Raw genomic sequence first — 9,141 nt, forward strand, 5'->3', positions numbered from 1 at the left:
CATGTATGCACATTATCTTTAGGCCTGTCTCTCACGCATGGTCTCACACCTCTCTTCCTAATCGACGAGTATGATTCTAGCAGAGCATTCTGTAGGATGCCGCTTAAAGTTAGGTTGGATGAATAGTAATATCAGAGATAAAGGGGTTACCTTAGTCTGAGAACCTAGGGTTACAAATCCTAGCCGGCTTTGTCAGTGGACACAGAGTCCTTCACAATTCTGCTATCTTTGTCTTGTACGACTAGTCATCCATGGGTCTTCCTAAATGCGTCACGGGCCGACCAATGTGGCGCAGGACGGAACCGAATGAAGGGCCTCACCTCGACCCACCAGACCTCACACGGTGACACACCCTCTGCCCCCACGTCTCATTATCTTCTCACACCCACACATACCAACACAAACACCACACACACAGAAAATTTCTCCTGGTGCCTCTATTCCCTCCCCCCTTGCATATACACACTCAAGGGAATGGAATTTCTCGTCGTGACTTCATATTCGTCTCTCTCTCTAGACCACTCTCATTTCTCGTGCTATCTCTCCCACGCCCCCCATCGGCCCCTCTATCCATGCCTCTCTCGAATACATAATACACACACATACCTCTCTAGGCCCCGCCAAATGCACCAACTACACATTCACACATGTTACATCACGTACCCCATTGATCTAAAAAGCCCTCTCTTCACGTTTATTTCGCATACAACATTCCTTTTGAATGAAGTGTGGCCAAAAAATTATTTTAGAGTTTCTACATATATACAACATTATAAAGTTATATGGAGGAGTATGAACGCTAATTTGCATTGCATGGTGCCCACAATGATATTTATTCCACACTGTGAATTTGTATATTTTTATACTATATACAAAGTTAGTCATAATAAAGAGAAACGAAGAGCATCTCTCTCTCCATCGCATACCCCCCTTTCACGTATGCACACAAAACAATCTCCAGGTCCTCTAAAAGTAAGCCCCCAGAAAATTCACGCATGTTTCATCTTTCTCTCGCGATATATGCAATGACGATCATTGCATTTGAAGCGAAAGCATGATACGTATATTGGACTTCAGAATCCACTCATTACGGTCACCATTTATGTTTAGTGGTTATTATACAGTCACGGGCTCACCGTACAACTTTGTATTTGCTCATGACATGACTAGTTGACGAGTTAAACGCTCCACGGGGCACCTCTAGTGTTGCATCACATTATCTCACTACCATCGTGCCCACCTGTCGACTTGTATCTACTCTACATCTTCACTCTTATAAAATACATAAAATTATATACACTCTTATAAAAAACAGAGTTGGTGATGATGGTGTGCCTGCCATCCTGCAATATAGGCCGTCCGATTTATATCTGACGGATAGGAAAGAAACGATGGCAATTTTGCAAAAAGGTACCCACACACCTCTCCACATTTGCAAATAAGGCCTTCCCTCGTTCATCCTTTTCTCTCACAAGATAAACAAGTCATACAAATGCATCTTGATGTTACGTGCAACGCACGGGCATCTTGCTAGTAAGAATGAAAACAAACGACAAAAATATATTTGGACGGTGGTTCGAAGTCATGACCGCGGGCACAACGGACAAGGTGGCCTTGTATTGGTATGATGAGCCATCTGTTTTAACACACAGGAGCTGGTGTGGTGATTATACACACACGCACGCATGCACACGAACTGCATCCACGCAACACTCACACAAACACATGCACTCACACACGCACGCAACACTCACACGTACACACGCAGCCACGCAGCCACGCACGCACGCAACACTCTCTCTCACACACGCACGCATGCATGCACACACCAGTACACCACACGACCAACACACACTCTCGCGCTCAAGTGCTCAACCTACACGTGCATGCGCACACATCAGGCCCTAACAGACACATACACAACCAGGTGATTCCCGCGCACGGGTTGGAGCCTTGTCGCGCCTGCGTAAATTTGTGTTTATCTAACCTTTTCCCTATGCGAACTGACAGGTGGGACCCACAAGGAACGTGGTCAATTTAACTAGTCAACATGGCGCCACACAGACTATTTGGCTGGTCAACAAAGTGCAATCCGATGTTGAACCATGAGCAAGTGACCGTATAATCACCGCAAAACATATATAGTGACCGTAATCATCTTATTCTGAAGTTCGGTGACCGTATTACGCTTTTCTCTCTATATGCCCTCCAAAACTACATCTCTACATGTTCTCACATGTTACAACACTACTACTACACTCTAACACAATAAATCATATGTGTTTTTAGTTTTACTATATATCATATTGTTACTTATAATTATTCAGTTTGCATACATTAAAATTGCCTTTGAAATGTATGGCTAGTATCACCTAACCGCGCGGGAAAAATCCCGCCCTTTCCTATTTAATCGGGTTTGTATTGATGGATCGTGTGAAACAGCAAAACTATAGTACTATATACAGTACAAGTGACAGTTCACTGGGACACATGTCATGTACTCCTCTGTCGTAAGAGTGGAGCGCTCGCTTTCATAAATCTTCTAGTCCCTTTCGCCGACATGTGGGGCATCAAGCTACCGGGTCCACATGCCATACCGGAATACAGTGCAGAGCAGCCGGGGTGAAGCACCCCAGTCATGGCGCCGGTAGTAATGAGCAATGAGGCGTCAAATCACAAAGTTGCACCTTTGCCGCAGTTAAGTTGGAGGGACGAAGTAATAATGCTAAAAAAGAAGTTGGAGGGACGAAGCAACCATCATTTCACTCGTTGTTGAATCCGCTTCTCCCTCATCTTCTTCAACTTAACCACGTGTTGCTTCTGCTGTTGTTCTGGCTCATGTGGGACGCGGATCGGCTTGGTAAATCACTGACACTTGTGACCGCATGTTAGCAAACCGCCAGGACAACGTCCTCCGAAAATAAGAAACCTCCCCCGCCATCCGCGCGACAAAATCACCTCGTTTTTACTAATCTTGATTCTATAATTTTATAGATCAATATAATTGAGATTTGTATAGATAGCACAGAGGAGCAAAACCAAGTGGTATGGTTAAGGGCATCCACAATGTGTAGCCAAATGTGAAAATAGCTTTTGGCATCATGGGAACCATTGTGGACGGTGTTGCCAAAGCCAAAAAGATGGAGCCGAAGCTCCCTGATTGATTGATTGAAGGAATAGAAAAATGCAACATCTCTCCTCTTTCTCCCATGCTTGGACGCATGTAGTACAATATAGAGCACAGAGTCTACTCCCCTGTCCCTTCTATCACAAATCACAAAGCAGTGAGGCGTCAAATCACAAAAGCACGGACGAAGCAACCATCATTTCACTCTTCGCTGACTCCGCTTCTCCATCATCTTCTTCGAGAAACCATCTCACCGCACTAGTACTCCTAGTAGTACTAGTCCTTTGGTTCCACGGACTTCCTGGATGCAAATAAGGCGGTTGTCTCGGCTTGCAGGCGGCACTTGCGAACGACTTACCGTGGTCTCCCTCAATGGTGTTCTCCGTCGAACGCACTTCGCCAAACCACAAAAAAGAAAAAGATATCGTCGACGTCACCGCAATGCGGAAGGAAGTCAAATATAGTTACTACATCCATTTTTTTGTACACAAGGCCAATATATCAAAATTACAATTTGCAAAGGGCCACTAACACTAATCGAGGCAAAATTGATGGGGTTAGCAACCAAGGACATTAATATCCCCTGCATGCATGCGGAAGTGAGAAGGTTGGTTTCCATGGTGCTGCATTAATCAAGCGACGAGGAGTGAGATGGTTAGCTCTTTGGTCTTTGGAGAAAAAATAACCCCGCCTTTCTTTTTTAACACTAGTACTCCTAGTACGTACGTACTTATCCTGTTTGGGTCTAGGCCTTGAATTGCCAAACTTCACCACACGTTTTTGCCAAGCTTGCCTAAAGTTTTCAAAATGAAAAGGAGGTACACTTGCGCACGGCTGTCGCGGTCGCACCGCACCCTCACACGGTCGCTCCTGCACGCCGCGGTTGCACCGCACCCTCACACAGTCGCTCCTGCACGCCGCAAACCCAACCAAGGGAATGCACCCTCACAGACATGTGCTGTCGCATGTGAACAAACCAAACTCAGCCATCCTATCGCTGACACATAATTTTCGTTCATAGAGTATGTTTATCCAACCGCATGTTGGGGAGTATCCGTACGGCCTGTGCCGTGGTCTGTTGGGGAAGAAGAAGAGGTGAGGAAGAAGGAAAGAAGGGTTAGGAGACATACGATATTCATCCAACCACCTGAAATGGTAGACTGACCCAAGTCAGGTGACTTGCATAACAAATATATGTTTTTACACAGCAAAAGATCCATAAAAACAACAACATAAAGAAAAACTATCACTGCTCGCGGAAAGAGACGGCCTCGTCGTCTTTGGCTGCCGGCGTGAACCAGCCGTAGCTGCCGATGTGTGTCTCCGCACCGTGGTTGTCCTCGGCCTCCAGCTACTCGTTCAAGCGTAGCATGCGGGTGCTCTGCATGGACGAGAGCACAACCCGGTTCAAGTCGAGGATGTCCGGTTCTGCCTGCAGGAGGGCCTCGATGGCAGCGGCATCCGCGCGCTCCGCGTCGAGTCGAGCCTCCGCCGCCCGGTTCAAGTACAGATTCCGCCTGCAGGAGGGCGTCGATGAGAGCGGCATCCGCGCGCTCTGCATCGAGTCGAGCCTCTGCCGCCCGGTTCAAGTCCAGGACGTCCGGTTCCGCCTGCAGGAGGGCCTCGATGGCAGCGGCATCCACGCTCTCCGCCTCAAGTTGATCCCGTCGCCTGGTTCACATGCACGACATCCGGTTCCGCCTATAGGAGAGCCTCGATGGCAGCGGCATGCGCGCGCTCCGCGTTGAGTTGAGCCTCTGCCTCCCGGTCCTCCTTTAGTATCGCCATGTTGAACCGCTGGTCCGCCTGCACCATGGGGGACTCGGACGCACGGCATCACGTCGACATCCATCGTCTCATACCCATCAGGGGCCTTCTGCCCCGCGACCTTTGCCATGAACATTGGATCGGCTTCCTCCTCCTCGTAGCTTGGCTCCAGAGAACTCGGGGATTGACCCGCCGCAAAGCGAGCTTGGGAACGGAGGTCTATGGCACCGACCGCCGCCGCGATTTCTGCGCAGCGCTCCGGCGTCAGCATCTTGTAGTAAGTGATCTTGCGGCGCACCATGGCTTTCCGGCGAACTAGGGGATGCTTGATGCAGTCTAGGGGATCGAAAGGTGGGGGAATGGGCTGGAGATTTGGTGTGGTTTTAGGGCAGTGGCTGGCATAGGCCGAGCAGCGAAGGTTCTGGTGTGAATAGTGGTTCCGATGATGAGCGGTCAATCAGTTTTGACTGTACATCGCTCTTGTCGCGTTCGCGTTGCAACCCGGCATGCTGGACCCTCCACGTCGCTCACCGAATGGAACACGCTTTGTCTTGCATTTTCGCTTGCTTGTGGGACCGTAGTTGAGAGAAAACCGACGTCCCTCCCCCTCCCCCGCCCACGTCATTTATTATAGTACCACTCCCTCCGTTTTATGCGGAGTAAATAAAAACAGAGGGAGTATACTATGGATGAGGATCCCCTGACGTGGCCGAACCCATTGAGTAACTGACATGCGGGGCCTAGCAAGCATGGGGTCCACCAGTAAGTGACCGAAAGGGAGGGTAAGGCAGGGATACTTACGTCAGAGGATCCACTTCCACTACTACTCCCTCCTTCCATTTACTATACAGGGCCTAATGCGTTTTTTGAGGCTAACTTTGACCAAATGTTAGAGTAATAATATATGACATGCAACTTACACAAAGCATATGGTCAAATTCGTATGTGAAAGGAGTTTCCAATGATATAATTTTCACATTATACATTTCATGTACTATTAATCTTGTCAATAGTCAAATTGGAAACCATCTCGAGTACAAATCTAGGAGTACGTACGAATCTAACAATATTGATTGGGCGTTGTTGAATGTTGATACCTTCTTGATCAAAGTAGAGATACTCTGACTACACATAAAACCTATATGTAAACTAGAAAGGATAGGAGGGAGTATATTGTACGTTCAAAAATGAAACGAACATTGAATACTCTTTATATATGATTTGCCGATGTTATGATCACCTGTTCAAAATTTTGAATCCGCCTTGGGTATCACGTGCCCCCACTCGTTCCCTCTCAATTTCATCTCGGGGTCCGGAGATCTATTGAAAGAGGACTAGGGTGGGTACATGTGAATGATACTCGACGGAATGTTCAAATGAGGCATGCGAGAGGATGGACTCAACTGGAGGGCGACATGATCGATGGAGAAGAGGGTTGGAGAGGAATGAGAAATAAGCAAACGCCACATGATTATACTTGAACGGCTCAAATAAACAATAAGTTGTCTCGCTTGGCCTACATAGTGAAAGGAGTAATGCACAAGGTGGAGCACTAACGCTCGAATATGGCCAGGAAAACAGGGAAACCGACATGTGGGGCACACCCGTCGGGACGAGTAGTGCAGACTAGTCCAATGGAGGAGCTGACCCATGACCTCCTCGCCACCGACAACCGTTCATGTGGGTCGTTGGGGCCAACAACGGGGCGCAGCTCCAGCATCGCCTCTAGACACGACGACCGCGGTGAGCGACACACTCATATCATCGCTAGACACGGTCGGTTTCAGTGTGCCGAGGGTGGTGTTAGTGATGTGGCATGACCAACGGTATGTTTGGTTTGTGCCCAAGGTTGCCCCATTAAAGCATTGGGTAGCCAAAAATTTGGTTGAGGTATTGGTTGCCCATGATTTGGCTGACATTGGCAAGAAAAATGAACTAGAGTTGGCTAGAGTTCACTAGCATGCGAAAAAATGGCAACCATCCAAACAAAGACCAATCTTTGGGTCATGACCAAAATTTTGGTTGAGGTATTGGTTGCCCATGATTTGGCCGACATTGGCAAGAAAAATGAACTAGAGTTGGCTAGAGTTCATTGGCATGCCAAAAAATGGCAACCATCCAAACAAAGACCAATCTTTGGGCCATGACCAAAATTTTGGTAAGGTGCACTTTGGCCACAATCCAAACACACCCCAACACCTGGCTCATCGAGGATGCACGGGGCACCGTGACACGTCCGCGGAGTGGTGTAGCGCGGCCAACTGCATCCTCTGGACCTGAGACCATGCCGGGTCGTCTTGCTTTCTCAATGACATGCGGGGATCGCATGTGAGCAAAGGGCATCTCCAACATTGCCACGACCGCAACTGACTACCCTGGCACACCAAAACCCTCGTCCCTCGCGCTGTCACGCGGTGCGTTCCCAGCCGGCGCCAGCTGCCCACATTCATGCCGTCCGTTCGTATGTCTTTGTCAAGAGGCTCGATGCCTGAGGAACCAACTCCGGCGACTTAATGACACACCCGAACGCTTGGCCTCACCAGAATGCGCTACTTAAAGCGGCAACGTCCAACTAACCTCCACACCATAGCGCATCGTCCTCCTACCTGGCACCACATCCGCCATGACCGCAAGTGCGAACGCTCTGCGAGAGAGCTTGTCTTTGGGGATGAAGCTCGAGGTCGCCGCCCTCGCTCAAGTCGCCTCTCGCGATGCAATAGCGGTGTAGCCGGACACGAACGCGACCGCACAAGCGGTGTCCATGCTGGCGGCCGACGACGGGAGCACATCAGCCACGCGTCCTACTTGCCGCCATCCAACGTCCGGCACCGCCGAGGTCGGGGACTCCTCCGAGGATGAGTAGGACATGGGAGGCGGCAGGGCATGGTGTGCCAACTGGCTGGTCTGTATCCCATGTCCTACTCTTCCTCGCTGGAGACCGCACCTTCACTTCACGGGTCTTGAACCCCGCCCTCGTACATAGAGATCATAGATGGAGGACGTCGGTCGCCGCTGTAGAATATGTTTAGGGTCGGGTTTCTTTTATTTTTCTGTCCTATAAAAGTTCGAAATGTAATAAAAATCTGCCGTGTTTGCATTAATCTCGGCCGGTGTATATGAACTTTCACAATAGTATACATATTGTAGGAGTACTAGCAAGATGCCCATGCGTTGCACGGAAGATCAAGATCTTGTGGGAGAAAAGGATGAACGAGGGAAAGCCTTATCTGCAAATGTGGAGAGGAGTGCGGGTAAATTGTCATAGTTTCCTTCCTATCCATTAGATATAGATCGGACGGCCTATATTGTAGGATGACAGGCACACCATCATCACCAACTCTGCTTTTTATTGAACCGAGACAAATCTAACATGCGAAGTAAAATAAACACATAGGGTCTATACACACACAAATTATCTTAGGCCTCTTCCAATGCATGAGTGCTTAGATGTGGTGCTAAGTGCATTTAAAATCTTAGCAACTAGTCTCCACAATGCATAGATGCTTAGCTTTGGGAGCTAAGCTTCCCTCATGAAATTGTTTAATAATTAAACTCACTCATGTATTGGTTGGCAGTCTTTTTACATAGGTTCGCATAATGCTCTCTCTCCTCTTTAATTGTTTTTCCACATCATTTTTTTACCTATGTGGCGTCCTTAGCACCTGTACACCTTGGAGCGCTAGGAAGGGCCTTAGGCACTCCAATAGTATGTCCACTACACATTCACGCATTTCACATCTTTCTACATCTTCGGGAACCTATGAAAGGGTTAACGTAAATTGCCTCTCTCTCTCCTCCCCTGATTTTCATGGTGGTGGGCCCCTCCCTCCCCCAATCTACAATCAACAGCTCAAACGTTTCACATTACGTTAATTACGTAACTGGGATTACGTAGGTGTAGCATTACTCGTCCTAAAAAACCCAACTAAGCCAACCTCCCAGCATATCGCGCGGGAAAAGACCCGGCCGCGCTGTTTTAGTCGGGATTACCGGATTACTAGTAGTAGTATCGATGGATCGCACGAAGCAACATTTTTTTTGAGGGGGCAAAGCACCTAATTTAAAAGGAAAAAGGCGGTACACTCACAGCACTCCTGTCACGGTCGCATTGCACCCCACACATGTTCGGTCCTGCACACGGCTCAGGCAAATGGAGCGCGCTTCACCTTGCCTCTTCACTGACACGTGGTACTGCACTTGGAGAAACCAACCATGCGCCAAACTCCCCCCGCCCACCACGCGAAAAT

The sequence above is a fragment of the Triticum dicoccoides genome, chromosome 3B (assembly GCF_002162155.2).
Source record: "Triticum dicoccoides isolate Atlit2015 ecotype Zavitan chromosome 3B, WEW_v2.0, whole genome shotgun sequence".
Taxonomy (NCBI): Eukaryota; Viridiplantae; Streptophyta; class Magnoliopsida; order Poales; family Poaceae; genus Triticum; species Triticum dicoccoides.